This window comes from Phalacrocorax aristotelis, chromosome 1, assembly GCF_949628215.1.
Source record: "Phalacrocorax aristotelis chromosome 1, bGulAri2.1, whole genome shotgun sequence".
In the NCBI taxonomy this organism is placed as follows: Eukaryota; Metazoa; Chordata; class Aves; order Suliformes; family Phalacrocoracidae; genus Phalacrocorax; species Phalacrocorax aristotelis.
Genome location: NC_134276.1, coordinates 161,527,415 through 161,548,361, shown reverse-complemented (window position 1 = coordinate 161,548,361; position 20,947 = coordinate 161,527,415).

The following is a 20,947-nucleotide window of genomic DNA, read 5'->3' as shown; positions in this document are numbered from 1 at the left end:
GGTGGAGATGGAGGTGGTTTTCATTCTCTGGGGAGGGGCTCGCCTTGGCCTGAGGGGAAGGGGCCGCTCTCCCTCCGCCCAGCCAGCCTGCTCCCGCGTCCGTTTCAGAGAGCCAGGCCGGCGGAGAGCTGCTCTTGGGAGAAATTGTTCTCCGGGTGTGTCGTGTCCGTGTGTCCGTCCCCTCCCGCCCCGAGGTCTTTGGGCCCCTCCGGCCACCGCAGCACGCAGAGAGGGAGGGCCGGGCTGGGCAGCGTGGTGGGGCGAGGCCTGCAGCCTCTAGCCCGCGTTTTGGGCTGCGTCCAACTGTGCTCTAGGTGTTTGAAGTACCCGGGTCCCCACCGGGGACCAGGAGGCAGGGCCTTTGGGCTCAGGGAGGCGCAGAGGAGGAGCTGCAGTGGTGGCAGCAGCTGAGGAAGAAGTTGGGAACTACTGGGTTGAACAGATTTAACGGTTTCATGTTACAGCATGAAACAGCAGCACTGTGGCTTGTCCTACTGCCATTAATAATTAGTGGATTGTGGTGAGCTATCAGCTGTTCAGTCACCAGGACAGGCACCCAAATTGTGCCCATCTCAAGGAAAAGATGTTCTCTTGCACTTGTAATTTGGAAAAATACAGAGCTGTTACCTGTGGAAGATGATGTACCCTGTAAAAATAAACTCAGTGCTAGCCTCCCATGTAAGGGAGCATTTCAGAAAGATGTTTGTGAGTGTGAACATGTCCCGGACTGATGATTCAGATGATAGTAGGGGCACAAAGAGCTTTGAAACAGGTTGGCAGAATCACCCTTACTGCTGGAAGGCCAGCAGCAACCTGTGGGAGCAGTGGTTTGGAAGCCAGTCAGCACAGCTATATGCAAACCCACTGCACTGCTGTGTGTACCGCAGGATTGCCAAGCTTCTGCATGTTTTGCTCCTCTGCAATGTGTGTGTGGGGGTAGCGGTTAGGTGTTCAAATGAAATTTCTGCCTCCATCAAGACAGCGCCATCGCTGGGAGAATGCTTTGATTTCCCAGAAGAATGTAGCTGCCCATTGCGTTATGTGTCATCTCTTCCAGCCACTGCTGCCTTCTGAGCAATTACCAGGCTGCCAAACCTAACTTATTGATTCAGAAAAAAAAAAAAATTGCACGCTTTGAACTGCAGACTTCTCCCTGACCAAGAACAAGGACTGGCAGATGACAATGACCTCTTGCTGCCTGAGAGGGTGGCTAGGGTTTGCAGTGTTCAGCTCTGTGAACTTCTTGACTGCATACATCAAAACACTGACTGAAGCCAGCCACAATGCTGGAGTACAAGGGCAAGAGCATGTTGTTAATAATCACTTTGAAGCCCTGGGTCTAAGAGGTGGTTTATTTATGAAGGGAAGCTGAATGAGAAATGCAGTTCTTCAGGTAGGAGCTCTCTGAAGAGACGAGACTGACATCCTGACCCTGGACACTGACAGGAGTTTTACATCAGTGAAGCACTAGAATTGATGAGCCAGGCCCTGATCTCTGCACGTGAGGAGCTCACTGGGGCTCAGCAGTACAACAGCACTTGACTGCAGCTGAGGATGATACAGAGAAGACAGAGCCAGTCTCTTCCCAACGCTTTTGCACAGCAAGAGGCAAGGGCTGCAAGTTGCAGCATGGAAATTCCAGTTAGATAAACGGAAAAAAACCACCCTACTATAATGGTGGGTAAGCACTGTTGCAGCAGCCCAGAGGGGTTGTGGGATATCCATCCCTAGAGACGGTGAGAATGTAGCTGGACAGATTCCATGTGCTATGGTGCTGAGAGAGACCCTGCAACATTTTGAAACATTTTCCTGTGTAATTCTCTTTCAAATTCTTGGATCAAAACAACTGTCCATAACTTTCTGCTTTTTAAATACTTTGAAATGCATTTCTTTTAAAATCTGTCCCCCTAGCCTCCTCAGAGCATATAACATATTTGTGACACAGTTACACTGCAGCTGCTGCTGCAGTCCAGCCCCTGGCTAGGTGGGCACTGCCGGACACAGAGGAAACCCTGTGTAACCCTCCCCAAAGTGGACAGTTAACACATACAAGAGCTGATAAAGCAAATGTCATACAGCAGATCGTTTTCAGAGGCAGAAGTCGGGCCTGCTGTCTGTGCCGTGCCACGGCAGGACGGCTCCGTGCAGTGGGTTGGGGGTCTGGGAGTCCCACACTGTCCCTTTGCTGCCTCCCGCTTCCTGACCATGGGCTTTGTAGGGTCACCCCGTGAGGAGGTGACTACCAGGCCAGCCAGCTGGCCTTAATTTCTAAGGGGGGAGCGCCACCGTGTGGGCGCTGCTAAGAACTTCTGCTGCAGAAAGAGGGGCCTGGATTCAGGCATACTGTGTTTGCAGCGGTGGGGTACTTCTGTTTTACTGCAAGGCAGAAAAGGTTTCCCCCACACGTAGGAGAACACCTGCATAACGTAAATCATTGCTCAGAGCCTTGTGTATGGCTGGGCAACAGACCAGTTATAATAGGTACCAGAACCTCATTTCTCCTGGGTCTACTTTTGCTGCCAGAGCTGCAAGGGGAGAAAAAAATGGGCAGTGAATTTCTCCTTTCCTGTCAGCTCCTGACATTAGAAAGGAAGACAGGAGGCAGAACTGGCCTGGGGTAAAAAAACAGACTTGCTGACACTGACAAGGCCAAAACCTGTAGGTTTGACATGCCTTGCTTTTGTGCCACCCTGGTGATGTGTGTGCATTGTGTATGGCATTCAGTACGTCCCTGAAGCATCAGCCTTTGTATGCATGTTCTGACTGACCCTGCCTTTTGTGTACAGTCGCTCCAAAATGTCCAAGATTGATGTGATTCTTTCTGTGTGAGGTGGAGAATGAATCTGCCTGTGCCCTAAATCCATGTCTGTCTCAATATTAGAAATCCAGCTGATCACCTCCTCCCAAGGGAAAAAGTAATGAATTACTGATGGAAATAGTTATCTAAAATAAAGAAAAAAAATAAAGCTAACCAATGTGTAAAAAAATCCCAGGAAGCTGTTCATTTTCAAGAACAGGTCTGATTAATCGTATCAAAAATTTGAAGCACAGCTTTATCCTGAAAAGTGGGCTCACTGTTTAAAGTCTACCAATATGGCTTGGATCAGGAGGGCTCAGTTTGCAAGTACAGACATTTTTCCACCCCTAAATAGACAACCCATGAAAATTCAGCCCAGGCTCTGAGAGCCAAACTCCCTTCTGCTTGTCTTTCATCATGTGTAATAAGGAGTCTGCAAGCAGATCACACGTTGCATGACTAGTTAGCTGCTTGGCACTCGGCTGCGTTTCTCTGTACTGGGTCTGTGCTGAATCTCATGTTTCTGGCTGCTTTTCTGCTACTGTTGTCAGCATCAACACAGCTAACGCTGATCTAACCTGCTCCTTGATTGCTGTCCCTCGAGACATGTTGTCCGCTTTGGGGGAAACTTTCAGTGAGTAAGTGTGGGGATTGTATTATCGCCCACCACTCCACAGCCAGCCTGCCCTGTCCCTGCCCCACTTCTGCTGGGTGCTCCAGACCCCTGGAGGGGCCTCTGCATGGTGCAGGTGGGAGATGGAGGTGCTGCTGGCCCCATTGAGGCAGAATAGGGGACAGTCATATGCAGGGGTGGTTTATCACACGCTGGGGTGGGTGTTTGCTGTTAGTGCTTGCATCCTGGGGCTACCAACTCAGAGCAGGAGGGGTGAGAAACATTGAAAGCATGGCTACAAATGACCTGACTGCTTATTTCCCAACCTGTACATCTTATCGCTGCTGTATTCAAATTCCTCCCAGAAGGAGACAAACCTTCAGTTCATTCTGACAGTCCTTCCCCATGGGGGCACCAAGCTTTGAGTGCTTGCGCCATAGAGTTTCAGCAGAACACAGTACTGCTGTCCTTTGGAGTTCAGGCTGATTTAGTTTGGATGGTGAAATTTCACATTTTTGGGGGAGAAAAAACAGTATTTCTATGAAATAACTTTTGTAAATGCTTTTGTAAATATTTTTCCTGGGTGTTGAATTGTCCTTCCTCTGAAATTCCCTGCATTTAGGATTATCAGAAGCTTATCCAGAGGAAAAAAGCCTGGTGACATGGCCGATGCTTTGTGGTAGTTGCATCGTACTTCCACATGCACATTTCATTCCCCCTTGACTTTGTCCTCACAGATTTCTCCTCTTAGTCAAGGAGATCGGTCTCAGGAGCATCTGTTCTTACCTACCACTAATATACTGCTCAGTGCTGGCCCCCAGAAGGTACAGCTGTTACCTGTGTGAAAGCATTACATGCAAAGGCAGTATTTACAACCTGAAAAAACAGCAACTTAAAGCCTAATGGGTTTTCTAAGACCCTGCAGGTGGAAAGCATGAGACCTGGCTTGGCTGATCATTTTTAATTTATAAGGCAACTTTCTGCCTTTCCACACCAGGGGCATGACCACATGCTATTGCATAGCCCAGGAGGACTGCCAGTCTGGTGAGGTGCTAGCAAAGCTTGTGGTCCTTGGGTTGAGCCCTTGGGGTGTTGAGCCCCGCGGTGGAATAGCGACGGGGCATATGGGGGGCCGCATCTCGTGAGTAGTGGCAGAATGGAGGGTGGGAAACAGGCAGATACGTGCCCTCATTATGCGTGGGTCTAACATGCCCAATTACCCCATCCTCTCCTCACCTCTGCGATGTAAAAGACTCTTGTTGAGAGTGGTCATAATTCACGGTGAACACCCTGCCTCCCCCTTACTCCCTTCACACCCGCTGCTCTCCATTTTCCTTCCAGAAAAAAAATGTGTCTTTGATGAAATGAAATGGCTCAGTCAAAGAACCCCTCAAATCGTTGGGGACCCCTGCACTTGGCCACCCTTGCCCACTTCCCAGCTCTATTTCTGGCTGAGTTTGGAGTTTAAGTGGGCTGACCTTGTGCCCTGACTGCCCTGGGGGTCAGTGATGAAAGCGGATGGAGGCTTCACAGTCAGGTCTCTTGTGTGTGACTCTTTTGTTCCCGGGACAGGGGTGTGCAGTGCCTGGGACAGTGCTTAATTGTTCATGAGCGCTGCTTTACCCATCATGCCCTTGCCCGGGCAGCCCCAGCCCTTCTTGCTCATGCGTGGGAGGGAGGCAGCTTCCCCACTCGGGGTAAGGAGGAGGAAGCAGAGTCTGAGTTGCTCGGCATCATTTCTGGCTGTTTATCAATCTGTGTAATAAATTCTGTGGAGTGCCAGAAAGCCAGAAAAAAAGAAAGTCCTGGCATTTTGTGACTCCTGTCTGTCACTGGGTGCATCCTCCCTTGTCCTGCCGTGCAGGCAAGAGTAACATCACCTCGTCCTGGCCAGCTGTACTCCATGGGATGCACCCCGCTGCCGAGAACGACCTCTGCTCTTCTACAGGTGTTTAATGAGGAAAGTCAGATGGGTCATGCCTGAGGCACTGGGCTTAGCCTGAATGGAGGCAATGGGTTCGCACCAGAGAGTGCAGAAGCTCTGGGCTGGGGCATATTGACAAAGCTGGGTGGTATGGTGGGGGAGCAAGCCCAGGGCTGGAGGTACTGAGGCTCCTGGAAAGCTTTGCTAGATCTGAGCTGGGCACCTGCACCCAGCACTTCCCTGAGGACACGCAGGGGAGCAGTGGGTTTGCTGTAGGTGGGCGTGGGCAGGGGATGAGGCTGAACAACCTGTGGGTGTGATGATAAATAGTTGAAGGTTTACAAATTACCATGATAGAGATAGGTCAGCAGACCTCAGCAAAAGTGTGTGGGAAGCCTTGTACTGCTCAATACTTCTTTGGCTGCCCCCCTCAGCATCTTTCTTTTCACAGCAAGTCCTTCCTGTGCTTTACATCTTCATTACAGCTGGAGGCTGGGGCAGGAGCCTCCAGAGCAGGCCCTCCCCTCTGCCATTTCGGGGAGTGACTGTGCAGAGGAAATGGATAAAAGGAGCAGAGGGTCAGGGTTTAATTACCCTATTGTGTGCAGAGACGAGTGATGGACAGAGACTGTCAGTGGGTCACCGATTAGCTGCCACGGAGCAGACAGAGGAGGGGGGAAATGTGATAACCCCCAGGACAGACCAGTGTTGGGGAGAGCCGTGAGACATGGAGATGGAAGCTCATGATGGGAGACACTTTTTGTTGTTTCCCCAGTTCTTCATCCCCCTCTTTGTCCCAGCTCCATCAGGAGACCTGTGGGCTCAAAAGCCTCCTGCTGGGCCCTGGCTGCTTCACTGGTTAGGTACAAGGGCTACTGGGGTGGCAGGTCCCCTGGAGGGATGGAGGAGAAGGTGGGACATCTCCTGCCAACTGCACTGAGTCTCCCTGTAGGGAGGCAGCAAGGAGAGATGGAGAGAGGGGAGGAGGGAAGAAAGGGCAGGAGGGAAGGCAAGGAAGAAGGCTGAAGGAAGCGGTTGCTAGCAGGTGAGGTGTAATACGCATACGGTGCTTCTCTGTGCAGGTGTGAAGGTCTCCTGCAGAGAGCTCAACCCAACCAAAGTGGAAGCCAGGCTGCCTGTCTCCACTGCCTCACCACTGCCTCCCTTGGACATGGCTGAGTGCGTCAGGTGATAAATCTCCCTCCTCATCGCATTCCTGGCATCTGTTGACTCTGGCGCTGCAAGAGACCAGGATTATTCTCCTGGCAGATTTGGTGACCTGGTTTTGTGTAAGCAGAATGCAGAAGTAATAGGTTTCAGTAAGTCTTACCCTTTCTGCTCCCAACCCCATAGGTACTTCCCCCTCCTTTCCTTCTCACACTCCTATCAAGCCCTTGTTCCTTGTCCCACCACACTGTCTTTGAGCCCAGCCTCCCTTTCCTACATCCTCAAGAGCCCCTCGAGTCCACTCTTATCCTTGACCCTGTCCTCAATCCTGCCATACAATGTCTCACCTAACCTTCTTCCACTAGTCCTGTTACCCTTGGTCTCAAGACTCCTCATTCTTCTCATTTTCTCTACAATCCCTCTACACATCCACTTTTGGATTCTGACCTTCAGTTTCTAACTCCTTCCACAGTTCTCCTCCAAGGTCCTGCTTCCCGTGTCCCCTCTTCCTATCACTCCTAGCCTTTCCTCTCCCTTTCTTGCCTTCCCTTGCTAATCCTTTACCCCTCTTTCCTGTCCCCTTCACCCCTCATCTCCCAGGGTTGTTTGCATGAATCGTCTCTGGAATCATGAGATCACTGGTTTTTTTCTGTCTCTGTCAGTGGGAACATCACATTAAGGAGCGTGGATAAGTGACCGTGGGCCATTGGGGTGACTCTGGCACCCCCTCTCCCCACCCTCCCTACCCCCCTCTTCTTCTGTATCAAAGGAAGCTTTGTTGTCCAAAAGCAGAAAGAGAAAAGCAGATAAAAAGGCGGAACATGTGATCTCATTGGCTTTATTTAGCCATCCAGCTATCCCTCCTCTCTTTTCTTGATTCATCCAAAATTATCTAAGTGAGAATCCATAATCCATCCTTGGGCTTCTCATCTATGAAAGAGGTGGTGGTAGATTCTTTTTTCCAAAGAGACTTCAACAGCTGACCTCTTGGTCTCTGCAGGGTGCAAAGATGACCCTGACAGAGCTCTCTAGGCAGTGTAATGCCTTTGACTACAGTAGTCTCCACTGCAGGACTGTGGGATCCCACCCTGTGAAGGGGAGCTGGAACCAGGGAGAAGCAAATCCTTTTCCTTTTTTCACCATTGCTAAATGGGGATTTCTAAGAAGATCCAGCACTGTATTGCTTCACCAGGGGCACTGCTTGGTGGGGAGATTTATTTGTAGCATTAGATGTACAACATTTGAATTCATGAGTTTCTGGATTGACCGGGGTAAAATTCATCTCAGGGTGCTTTGGTTGTCCTTTTTGATAGGGATAATCAGTGTTTATCTACCGAGGCTGACTGTACCCTCCTGGCTAGCACCCTGTATGATAGAGCTACTGTGGGAGCAGTGGGACACAGCTGGGATTGCAGTAAGGACCTCTGTGTCAGTGTTGGGATTCATTTAGATGTTATCAAGCTAGGAGGCAGGAAGAGGATTATTATATATTCATTAATTATTACATATTAGATGGGTTTGATGCCTTATAATGAAAGCTGCTCTGCATGCAATTTTGAAACAGATATGGTTGACTTAAAACAAATCTTTACTGTGGGCACAGTCATATGAATATAAGGAGTTGGTCAGTGAACCGTTTTCATGATGTTTTAACCAGCTTGGTTAAAATCCACCAGACAAGAAGTCCTTCTAATGTGGGAATATAATGGCCCTTTTATCTGTATAGTCTGTTCCCCTTCTTTACAGGAATAAATATTCTCCAGATAACGCCTTATATCCACAGCTTTGTACGCGCACGAGTGGGAAGTCACTGAGGCTGAAATTTAATGATTGTTTCAAGGACCTTCCAAAATAGCCAAGGCACTGAATGGGAGAAGAGTGCAGAAAGCTTGGCAGATGGAGCCCAGACAGCATATGCCATGTTCACCTAAAGCACGACATGGACTGAGATGGACTCGGGACAAAGGGTAGTCAGAGTAGTGAAGAGGGTCAGTAGAGAAGAAGATGAACAGAAAGGCAGAAACAGCAAGATTTGCTTCAGATGAGACTGAAGAATTTGATTTTCTTGCAGAAGGCAGTATCAGTGAAGGACATACCCTATGTTCTAAAAGGTAGGGAGGTGGGAATTTGGCTGGGGAATTGTTTCTGTTGCAAAAGGGTCATTGTGGAAGTTGCAGTGACTTTAGCGTCATGTGAACTTTTACATATCTATGTATGTACGTGTGAAATGACTCAGAGAAACAGTATGTGCAAAAAGACTATAGCTAGAAGGATGTCTGTGGGAATGCCTGAGGTATAATTTCAATGGGGTGTGGGAAGACATGAAATCCATGGGGATTTGCCACAGCTTTTCTGTGGTAGGCGATCATGCACAAGAGGATTTACAGCAATGGTGTGGACCAACTATACAACATCACAACTCATCTAACAAAGAATGCCAGCTCCAGCTTACAAACAGCTGAATCAGTAAATGTGGAGGCAAGAAAGCGACTTTTTTGTGCCTCCCATGTGTTTTTTAATAAATGTAGTGTTCCTATAAAAATCTAGACCCATTGAGGCTGAGTCTGGACTCCTGCCAGTTCTGGGTTCCCTATCATTTGATTTTCCTGAAACAGGCACCATGACTCCATTCGCAAGACATTTCCATTAGCATGTTGAGCTGATTCAACCTATATCCTGCCCCGTTGTGACTGACTCATTTTCCCCCATCTCTAGCAGAAGCCTGAGGGAAGGCAGAGGGCCCTTCTCATAGACGCTCAAGGTCTCTATCAGATAATAGCTGAAGAAATATTTGCCATGACTGCGCTATGGTCAGTTTTTGCCATTCCTTAGTCACTTGGCAGCCAATGGAGGGAAGAGGCCAGAGCAGGGTGGGGGAGAGTAAATGAGACTGAGGGACAAGAACAAAAGATTCTTTTGTGGTACAGAAAGAGAGAAAAGGGAAAGCATCACCAAATGCCCAGAAGCCATGTTTGTAACAAGAGACCTATTCTCTCAGCTACTTGGAAAACAACTTGGAGTAAAAGGCCCTGGTTGAATTAACCCTTCATGGAGGCGACTTACTGAGTGTGCAGGAAAGACGCATGGCCATGGGAGGCGTAATCTGTGTGGCAAGATAGCGGTGTTGGCTCTTGGGCAATTTAAAGCAAGGATTGGTTGTCTGGGAAGAGGAGGTAGGGATGACGTTGGGCGGTTTGACCATACCAAAGTTTTAAAATGTCAGATGTCCTTTCTCCATAGGAGCTTTGGTTTTGGCAAAGATCACTGGAGGGGTTTTTGCAGCATATGAGGCAATGACTGTCTTCCATTGGCTTTTTTTTTCAAGGGATGCTGGCTGGCACCTAGGAGAGAAAGGCAAGGAAAACACCACACCTAAAATACTGCAGCATAATCTTGTCCCATCACAGCCTCTGTGAATTCAGTTCCTATTGTTGGCCTTCAAAAACTCCATTATCACACATTGCATCTCTGTTGCTCATGTCTTAGACCTCCCTTTGGCTAAGAAGAACAATTTTAATGGTGTTAGGGGTTCTCTATACAAATGAATCAAAGGTAGGCCAATTGCCCCCTCCCCAAAGAAACAACCAGCTTTATTTCATTGTGAACACTCTCCCTTAGCCTCCTCCCTGCCCTTTCTAAGGAGGCTTCCTCTTTTACTGAGTGGATCTTTGGGTGAAAAGGGACTTCTGTGATGATGGTATGAGAAAAAGTTCTACCCAAGGAAAGAGAATCTTCACGTATTTGAAGACGAAATATGGGATATCGCCATATGCCAGGTCAGTTTGTATCTGAGCTTGCTTCCAGCTGCTCTGCAAGTTAAAAGAAGTGAGACAGCCATATCTGAAATAAAAGCTTTTTCTCCCCTTGGCGGTACAGAAGGGACAGCACCCTGCCTCTGGAGCCTCCTCACATAGTTCCAGGCAAAGGGGAGCAAAGAGCAGTTTGGAAATGGAAAGACAGTCCTCCTCTCTGCTTCCCTGCCTCTCCAGGACAGGAGCAGTGCCCACCCATCATGGGTCACTCATCCCCCTTGGCTCAATGGCGCAGATGGGGAGGATGCAGTGGGTGCCCACGGAGCCCGCAGTCAGGAGGGCTGCCGAACGGATGTGAGATGCACACAACATTACAACTGTGCTTTCGTAAATAAGCCATCACATGGGACTCGTGCGCGTGTGTTAGAGTAGCGCTTTGAAAACAACCAGGAAAATCATGTGGCAACAGAAGTCTGCAGGCTCCTGGCCCTCCCCCACTCCCTAACCTTCTCCCTCCCTTTCGTCTCCTTTCTGTCTCTCTCTGTCTTACTGAGATGGTAACCACAAAGGCTGGAGCTGAATTTTGCTCCCGCTAGCCTCATCTTGGGCTTTGGAGTGTTTGTGTTGGCATTTGGTCTTGATGCCCAATGCACCTGTGCCAGTTAGACCACCTGTACTCTGTGATGTCCCCTGCAGCCCTGCCAGGGAAATTTTCAAGGTCAGACTCCTGGAGGGATTGAAGAACATTTACCCAGAGGGGATGCTAAATATGATTCAACCCATTGCTCAGTGGGATTTTCACTATTGCAGCTCTAAGTCCAGCAGAAATCGACGCCTTCTTGGCAGTACTGTTTTAATACCTGACTGGCACTTACTAGAGTCACTTGGAAGGTCAGAAGAGCGAGTTCTGGAGTTTGAAACGCTCCCTCATACAACTCATTTGCAGTAGCAGAGCAAGGCAGGACTCTGAGAACATTAAGAGCTCAGCCAAGCTAGGAGCAGGTGGCGTTCTGTGTAGAGCAAGTGCCACCACACTATCAATAAATGCATGTCTTTGAGCCTTGGCTCCACTAATGGTTTCCTGTTGTAACTAAGTTCCTACATGCATATGGCCACCAACCTTGCTGAGCACAAAGCTCAAAGAGTCAGGAAGGAATTGAGGGATTTAGTGGGCTGTGCCAGGTGAGCCTCAGCCTGCCCCACAATCCTAGCACTTGGGTGGTGTTGCCAATTACATCTTCTTCTACCGTACGTTCCTCCAGCTATCATTTCCTCTAAGCTGGCCTTTTGTAGCTTAGAAGCTCACCATCATGGTCTCCAGTCCATAAGACCTTTACCTTTTTGTGCTTTGTATGCTGTCCCAAATGAATTTCTGCTGACTGCAGTCTCCTCTTCTCTTCTCTTCTCTTCTCTTCTCTTTTCTCTTCTCTTCTCTTCTCTTCTCTTCTCTTCTCTTCTCTTCTCTTCTCTTCTCTTCTCTTCTCTTCTCTTCTCTTCTCTTCTCTTCTCTTCTCTTCTCTTCCCTTCCCTTCCCTTCCCTTCCCTTCCCTTCCCTTCCCTTCCCTTCCCTTCCCTTCCCTTCCCTTCCCCCTTTTTCCATCTCTTCTCCTTAAAATACATGGAAGAATTTTAAAACAAAGTCCCTATCTTTCTGTGTATTTGCAAGAGATCCATCTGGATTTGAGTCAACAGGATCTGCTGAAGGCAAAATAATAGGGTGCAATGTGTGGGAAAGGACTGAAGAATGAGTGTGTCTGTATCAATGTGATGCGCAGGGCGTTTCAGGGGGACCAATACTGTTAACCTATTTCAGAGAAAGGGCCACAAGCTGGAGCTCTGAAAGCCCTGGGGAACTCTGTACTCTGGGTAGGATCCATTTTTACCTGCAAACACATTTCAAGTGTCTCAGAGCTGAGCTTCTGCTGCCTTGCAGCTGGCGCATCCTGGTTCATGCCCTTACTGGGTTGGATTTTGAGTGCAACTGGACAGGCTAGACTATACCAGTCACTGAATGGAGCATGGCTTGAATTTGGTCAGAATGGCCTGGGTATGGCTGCCTTGGCCTGAATTACACTGGCTTTGATCCAACTGAGCTACACTTATATGGACTGAGTGCAATCTGAATGCAGGTTTGAGATGGCAACTTGTGATAGGAATGCTCTGGGTAGGCTAGGCTTGGCTGGGTTAGACTGTGTCAAATTTGGAGCTGAAAATGGGACTGGTTTGGACTGTGTTAAGAATATTTATGGTGGATGGGATTGGACTGAAATGAGGCAAGTGACTTCACTCTGGCTGGTTTAAAAGCCTCATTTTGCTTATATCAGAACCTGTTACTCCATCTGGAAAGCTATTTGCTGGACAAACTTCCAATGGATAGGAAGAAGATTATTCAGCAAGTGCTGAAATCGGATCTCCAAAAAGCTGACAAAAAGCTTTAGTTCCTCAGTGTCCAGCTGCTCCAGGCCATCTCCTTCTCCCACAACCTTGCATGCTCGTGAATGGTTCATCTCAGAACACCTGCATCTCCTTCCTGATCTGGTCCACCAGGTCAAATCTCTTCATCACTCAACATCGTTGCCTTTAAAAAGAAAGTCCTCCTGTCTGAGAAATTCCCCAACCAGGGACCGCTACCAGTGTTTGAAGTGAGCAAATAGGGCCTGAAACCCCAGCATATGACCGCTTTTTTAATGGCCAGGGTTCCTTGATGATGCAGAATTTCATGCAGTCTAATATGATGTGTGTAGTGCATTGTCACAGTTATTTATCAAGGGGATAAAATAAATATTTAATTTGGACACAGGATTAAGTCCCAAATGAAGGAAAATTCAGACTGTTTCCAAATAAATGATGTCTCAACATGAAAGACACTACGTGGATGATCTGACAAGTCAGTCTAGGTGGGGTGACAGTGCTGCCAAACCCCTTCCCTCCCCACTTGTTCTGGCTTTGCTTTCAAAAAAACAGGAAGAAATGTGTAGCGACGGGTAGGAGATGGTGTGGTCCCAGGGAGAAGCAGAGCCCCATCTCCTTACACAGCTAGCAGAGAGTGGAGCAGGAGAGCGGAGGGTAGCACAGCGCTGTACAGCTGCAGGGCTGCTCACAACAGGGCAGAGCTCCCAGAGAATGTGCTCTTTGTTCCCTGCCTTTAAAGGGTAAGAGAAACACTTATGCATGGCAAATTAGCCCAAAAATGTATTTCTCTAAAACACCCGATTGTCTGGCCAGCTCTGCAGCTGCAGGGAAGTTCCAGGGAGAGAAGGGGGAGGCGGCGGGAAGAAGGAGGGAGGCAGGGAAGGAGGATTTTGATGGCTGGGGGGGCGGGGAAGGCAAGATGATTGTACAAATGGGGGAGAAATTCTCATACCTCGATTCAAACAAGAGCTGACCAGTGAGTGAGGGGACCCCTGATGGAGGGGCCATGTTTGTGGCCAGGGGACCACAGATGCTGTGCGGTCTCCTGGGGGTAGGGAGAAGCAGGGACACAAGACAGCTGTGCTCCGGACAACACAGGAGCAGGCACTGGTGCAGCCGGCGGTGCCGGGGAGTCCTGCCGCCCGGCAGGTTCAGCTGTGCCATCTGGGCCGGGAAGCTCAGCGAGCAGTGCCATGCTCCTCTAGTCACCGTGTCGCACGTCCTGGGGGGCAACAGGCTGTGAATCCTCTCCCACTTCAGAGCAAAATGTGCAGGGTGTGACTGTGGGGATGCAGGGCCTGTGCTGTTCCCAAGAGGTGTCACTTGGGTTTAAAACATCTCAAATGTACCTCTTGATTACTTGTTCTGGGCTTGTTATTAATTTCCAGCCTAATGCTGATACTCATTTAAAAACTCCCAGACCACTGCTGGCAGACAAGGGACTCCTTTGAACTTCCCTGGGGTTCGGAGAGCAAAACCTAATGGTAAGATTCTTAACAAATGCACATACTGTGAAGTTCATGGTGAGTGCCACGGTCCTGTCCATGCCCCAAGGGATGCCACTGAAAGCAGTCAGGCCCACCATGAGCACAGCTGAGACCTCAGTGTCAAGGAGTGTCTCCCACACTGTCTGGGATGAGATGTCATCTTTGTGTGCATGATGAGAATTTGTTTTCTTTTCCATTTTCTGCTGATGTGGAAGGAGAGGTGCTCCCTGCTGCAAATTACAGTGCTTTGAAGGCACAGCCTTGGGGCAACCTGACTGCTCCTCATTACTACCTACTGACCACTCTTGGGGACATTGGTGGTGTGATCCAGATGCTGCTCTCGGGGGAAGCAGCTCAGGCTAGACTTTGCCTTTGAGGACACTCAAGGGTGCACTTGCCTGCTATAAATTCAGGTCCCAGTGCTCTGTCCTTTCTGTGATGAGACATGACCTACTCTGGGCAGACAAGAGCGTCTTCTTCAAAGCCACCTGTGCCTCCTGCTGCGAGGGCTGATGAGATTGGTAGGTAGCCTTAGGTTAGCCAAAACTTAGACTGCCCATGAGAAAAAAGAGAGACATGAGAGTCTTAGAAGGTGATTTGGCTTCACTACATTCCTGTGACTGTCCAGCTCAGGTGTAGTGTTGATGTAGCCACCCGTTCAAATTGGCACAGGCAAACTGTGCTCAGTTTCGAGGTTGCTGCTAAACTCATTGTGTGACCAGATTTTTCCAAGAAAAAACCCATAACTCTTTGGGTTTGTAATCCAGAAGTTCTATGATGACCCCTCTCACTGGACTGGAGGAAGGGAAAGACAGGTGAACCTGGATGTTCTATCTGAAGAAGTAGTGATGCTGACTGCTGGTGGGAATTATTCATTCTTTCTTGGCAGAGGTTACATGAAGAGACTTTGGATAACACTGGGTATGGAGGTACCTGCTGGATACGGGAACAGTATCTGACTGGGGGAAGCCAGTGTTAGATCTGAGAATTTCCTATAGCGGAGAAGCAGATCAGACTTGTGCTGAAGAAGGAGTATGATGGGCAGAGGAGGAGGTGGGGAGCTGAACCACTCTTGAAATGGGAAGTCGTTTGCAATGTATAATCTTGTTGTCACTACCTGGCTCATCTCTATGTGGCCACCGGGATGGCTCACTCTCATTTTATGCTTACATGGGAGAAGAAGGTATGAAAAGTGTTAGCTTTAATCAAGTCAGCAATTTTTCTCAGCTTTGGCACACTTCATTTTCTACTCAGGTGACATGGACCTCCTCTGTGTGCATTGTTGTGCATTCCGTCTGTCCCCTCCTCTCCTCCCCACCACTTCTCCTACAGCTTCAGACCTTCAGAGCCCTGCCACCCAGCTCCTCATCTGTTCCTTCAGAAACACCCTGAGCTGCAGCCGCACAAACATGTGTAACCTACTTTACATGAGTTTAAGCCTCTAGTTTTTAAGGCCACAAAGCTACAGCTTTGCCAGTGCTGGGCTTCATGCCTGACATTCAGGGAGTGGGTGGCACAGGCTGATGGCAGGGCTGCCACGAGTCCCAAGATAAGTTGTGGCAAGGTGGGACTTGGGGAAACCAAGAATCCAGGCACACTCCAGCACTTTGTGGAGACCCTGAGACCTCTCAGGGATGGCAGGGATGTGGCATCATCTGAGGGTGGGAATGAGTGGCACCAGGCAAGCATTTATTGGCAAATCATTTGCCAAGAAATGGGACTTCAAGGGAATGAAAGGAGTTGCAGATCCAGACCTAACTCAAGAAGTACTTTTGGCTGGAAAGCGAGTGTGGGATGGGGATTTTTAAAATATCAAAACATTTCATTTCAAGACAATCTTCCTGAATTATTCTGTTTTCTAAATGCCAAATGTTGTAATTGGACATTTTCAAAAGGAATTTCTGACATTTAATTTCAAACCAGCATTCTGCATTTACAACTTGACCCAGGTTGAAAGATGAGAGGTCAGACACAAGAGCCTCATGACCACAAAATAAAACCAAGTTCAGCAGAATATTTCAACCTCTCAGTTACACCATTTGAAAAAAAAAAAATCACAGTAGAGCTCCTGTGTGTGTCCATATCAATGTGCCCCTATGTGACACCTCTGAGGTGATGGAGACACGGGAGCAGAAATGGCTGGTGTGATTGGGAAAAACACAGCCTGAGATGAACTAGAAAATGCCCTTGAGCATCCCAGACAGAATTTCATTCTTATTTCAATAAATGTCACTCTGATCTCAATACGGCTGTTTGTGGTGGGATGTGCACCTCTTAGGGATGCTTGCTTCGGTTCAGCTCCGTGGGTAGCAACAGGGAGCGCAATGATGAACAAAGCCCCTGTGGTCCTGGTGGTTTTATCCACATTGTCATCTAGCTTTAGGCAAGATGGTGACCCAAGTGCCATTGTCTTCCAGCACTGTTCCACTGATCCCTATAAAAACCAGTGAAGCTCTCCATGGGCATGCATCCATAGGCAGCTCCAGGGGAAAAAATCCTTGAGTAAGCAAGGTCTGGTCACAAGAAAATCTCTGCTAATTTGGGAATGGACCCTGGTACTTCTCATAATGGATGGGTAGGTTGGGGGATGATGACCAAGCGGGATGAAGGACACTGACAGTGCTTGAGAAGATGCTGTGCCCCCTAACCGCCACTTCTCTACAAAGGCAGGCTGAGACTTGAGGGACGTGAAGAATAGCCTGCCTCCCCCTTCCCCGCCAGCCCCAGCCCCTCGCTCCCAATGCCCCATCCTCTCCACCATGTGCACGTGGACCCCGCTGGCTATGAATAGAGTTGGCACGGGTGGGCCCAGCACGAGCCACTGGAGCTCATGAGTCCCGACCTGAATAAGCAGCATAAAGGCACAGAGCAGCCCCGTCGTGGCTCTGTCCCGACCCATCCTCCCCAGCTGCAACAGCATCCGCTGCGGGCCCAGACCGGCCATTCTTACCAAGTCTGTCTGTGCCGTTTGTCTTTCTCTCCCTCTCTCGTCTCCCCCCCGCCTCTTTTTTTTTTTTTTTTTTTTATTTAATCCCCTTTTTTCGAACATATCATTACAGGAGCAACAAAAAAGATGGGACAATACAGCCATTGATGAACTGCTCTCGTCCTCCCGTCCCGGTCCCCCCCACTCCCTCCCTCCTCTCCTCTGGTGCGTGCCAACACTCTTTCCACCCGCTCAGGGCTGGAGCCAGCGCCAAACAACCTCTGCTAATAAACAAGAGGAACCAGATAAACCAGGAACACAATAGAGGGATTTGTTGCACTTTAGTGATGGTGGGAACAATGTCAACTCCGTGGCGCAGCTGCATGGACCCCCTCCCATCCTCTCCCCCCACCGCCTTGCGCCCCCCGCGCACTCGCAGCCCAACGCTGTGATTTATGAAAGGCCAAAGGTCACTGTGCATTATAGGGCTCCTTTCTTGCATCATTTATTAACCCTCTACGACAAGAGGCACTCATTGTGGTGGTGGTCGCGGTGGTGGTACAGGGAGCAGGGAGGGGGCGGAGGAGTCCGTCCTGGAGGCACCGCACATCTCTTGGAGGATGCTGAAAAGCACGGCTAGTGTTTAAACCTGATTTGCATCAACCTGGTGTGTATGGGGAGGAGAGGAAGCTTTAGTGAGAGGTGCTTTGGCCACCACCAGCAAATTGTGCGCTCTAGCACGGCTCCGTTCACGTTTCACGCAGGTCACCGTCTGCCCAACCTGCACTTGCTGCCAGGCTGGTGAGCTCAGCTCATGGCTGGTGCTGCAGCTGTGCTTACACCTAGGGCTGACCTGAAGGGTTGGCCTGAAGATCCCATAGTCCATATGGTAGGGTTGACCCCAATGCATCACTGGAACCTTGGGTCACCTTTTTCCACCAGGCATGGTCATGCAGGCCACCAGCAAGGAGGATGGTCGGTCACAGTGCAGGACGGGCCATTCCAAGTTCCCCTTCTCAGGCTAGCAGAAATGTGGCCAAAAATCTCTCCTTGTCTCACCAGAGCTGGATGCCATTACAGTCAACGCTGCAGCATCACCGTGCAGCACTTTCAAGCCTCCCTGTGTGGCTGTGAAGCAACACCGAAGTGCTGGCATCCTAACTTACTGTCCTGAGATTTTGTTCCTGAAATTGCAGTGACCAAGGTCAGTTTTCGCAAGACAATACAGTGGCAAAAGCTTCAGCACTGAACTTCGTGGTCCCTTGAGCTACAGCCCCATGTCCCTGGCTGTGCTTGAGGGCTCCCTGGAGACCCTCTCCATGGGCAATCTTGCTTGGGAGGACAAACCCCATAGCCATCACAGGCTGGGGGTGATGGGTTAGCCCTGGAGGAAGGGGTGTCTGCTGGAGTTCATTTCCACCAGGGGGGCAGTGGGGTTGGGCTGGTGCCTGGTTGCCTGGCCCACCCCTCCTGGCTTAGCAAAGGGGAGGCTGTGGTGTTGAACGGTTGGGACATCTTCCCCCCTGGGATGAAGTGATGGGTAACAAGGGACAAGCTTAGGAGCTGGTGGGATCCCTCTGAGTATGCGTATCAGGGCAAGCCCCTGCACAGGGCAGAGGGGACATGGAGGTTGGGGTAAAGGGGAAGATGGTCCCGCCGCCCAAATGCCATCCGGTAACGCTGGTTACCAGCTGAACTGCTCCTGCCCTGGCTTTGGTGCCTCGGCCTCAGGCTGTGCTCTCTCGCTCGCTCTCCCTTGCATTCCTCCGGGAGCTGATCAGGGCTTGAATGACACCCCAGATGACTCTTTGCTATTAATTCCTGTGAACAGAAAGGGCTCCTTGTTCTCCCAGTCCTACTCTCTGGAGGAATTACAGGGGCCAAGGCAGCAGGCTGAAGCCTTCCCAACTTAACCCTTCCCCTGGCTCCCCAGGAGCCTCCCGGGATCCAAACAACTGGCAGAGGCAAAGATCACCCTGGAGCCACCTCGGCCACTGCTTGATGATCCCACCGGGGTCACCCAGCACTGCTACAACCAGAGGTCCTGTTGGGAGGGTCCCCCTTTTCTGGTTGTTCTGCCCAATCTTGTACAATTGCCGCCTTCTCCCCTCTGGGCATCTCTCCTCTGTCACGCAGACAGCTCCCTCCATTACATTGCACTGGATATGCCAGATTCCATCTGAGAAAAGGCAAAACCAGTCCCCTTCTCTCCCAGCTCTCCACCACTTCAGCACTTGCTTTTTGGGGTTTGCTTTTTGGAAGTGCACCTGGCCTCCCCGGCAGGAGATAAAGGGGTTAACAGCCAGGGAGGCTCCGTGCCACCCATCAAAGCAGGTAGCAGACAGACATGCCTGCCCCATTCCTCTTTGATCTTTCCAGACCCCAGTAATGCAGGAAAATTGTCCCGTTTAGCCATTGCAAATCCTCCTCATGCTCATGAAACATTGAGCTGGCCAAGACAGCCCAGGCCAGGAGATGCCTGGGGCCTTTGTGATGCTCAGAGGTGATTCTCCCCTCTTCTTTCCATGAGGTTTTCCCTACACCTCCTCTCTGAAGCAACTCACACCATAATCCACTGCTTGATAGCAAAAAATGCCATTGAGCAAAGTCTCCTGCTCGGCCACACCAATGCAGCACAAAAGTGGCAAGCAGCGGCGCAGTTTCCTGCACCTGTGGCAGCCCTCACTGTGCCTTGGAGAGGGAACGGGGTTCCTCCTGCTCTGGAGCTGGGCAGGACTCTGCAACCATGTCCCAGCCCCAGTCCCCAAAGAGCTTTCTGAGGTCTCCCATCCTGGGGTGATGGAAGCGCAGGGCCACGTGCCAATGGGCATCACCCAGCTTGTGTTGCCTGTGGGGAATGATAACGCTGGAGGAGAGCAACCACCATGATGTTTCTTTTGCAGGAATCTCAGTATGACAGAGAGAGACAAATAGCCTGGTCATGCAGTAAACAACTCCAGGCCCTGTGTGCCTTTTGTTTCCCCTGATACCCCATGACAAAAATTACTGTACAACCTCTGCAGCCAGCTGTCCTGTAACCGCTTGGATGCGGTGCAGTGCTGCCAAAACCCAGGCACGGCTGCAGGCAGCTCTTTGCTGGGTGTGAGGGACCGACATCACTTTCTTTCTCAGGCTGCCTTGCAGGCAGCCAGTTCACCCATGCCCATAACTGGAAGCAAAGAATCATCTGGGACGGTCTAGGACCAATATTGTGAGCTTCAGCCAAAAATAGTGAGGGCTGATGGAGACCAGAAGCTGGTGGTGCCTGTGCCCAGCTCTCTGTTGGGAGGATGCCTACAGCACAAGGCAAATTGAAGGGCTGTTTGGAGATTGCAGCTGCCAGAGAATCATGGAGGGTGACACAAACGTGGGCTTCGGGGATCCTCTGCTTCTCCTGTTCATGGAGAGGCCTTGAAAATGACCCGCATGCTGGGGAGGCGGTTGTGACATTGGATCAGGCAGGAATTTGGAGAGAAGGCCATGAGGAAGTGGTGGAGACGGGGTTGGGCTTGGGTGCTTCGGCAAAGGGTACGGCCTGGTCCTGATCTCTCCCAGGCTGTCATCAATCACATCCCATGATGTCTCACGAGTCAGACCAGCTGCAGATCCAAAGATTTTCCAAGCGTTATGGTGGCCTCTTTCTTTGCTCCTTCCTGCTATTCCTTGGAGCATCATGCTCAGGCAAGCTTCAAATAAAAAGAGTAACCATTTGAAACCTTGCTTTTTTTTCCAATTCTTTCCTGACTTTCTCTGTGGTTGGTTCAGATGGTCACCTGGCCCTCCCCTCACTAGCCTCCTCTTCCCCCCAGGACTGAGTAACCAGCTTCCCAGCTATTTTATGGTCATTGTGATGAGGTGTGATAGGGCCC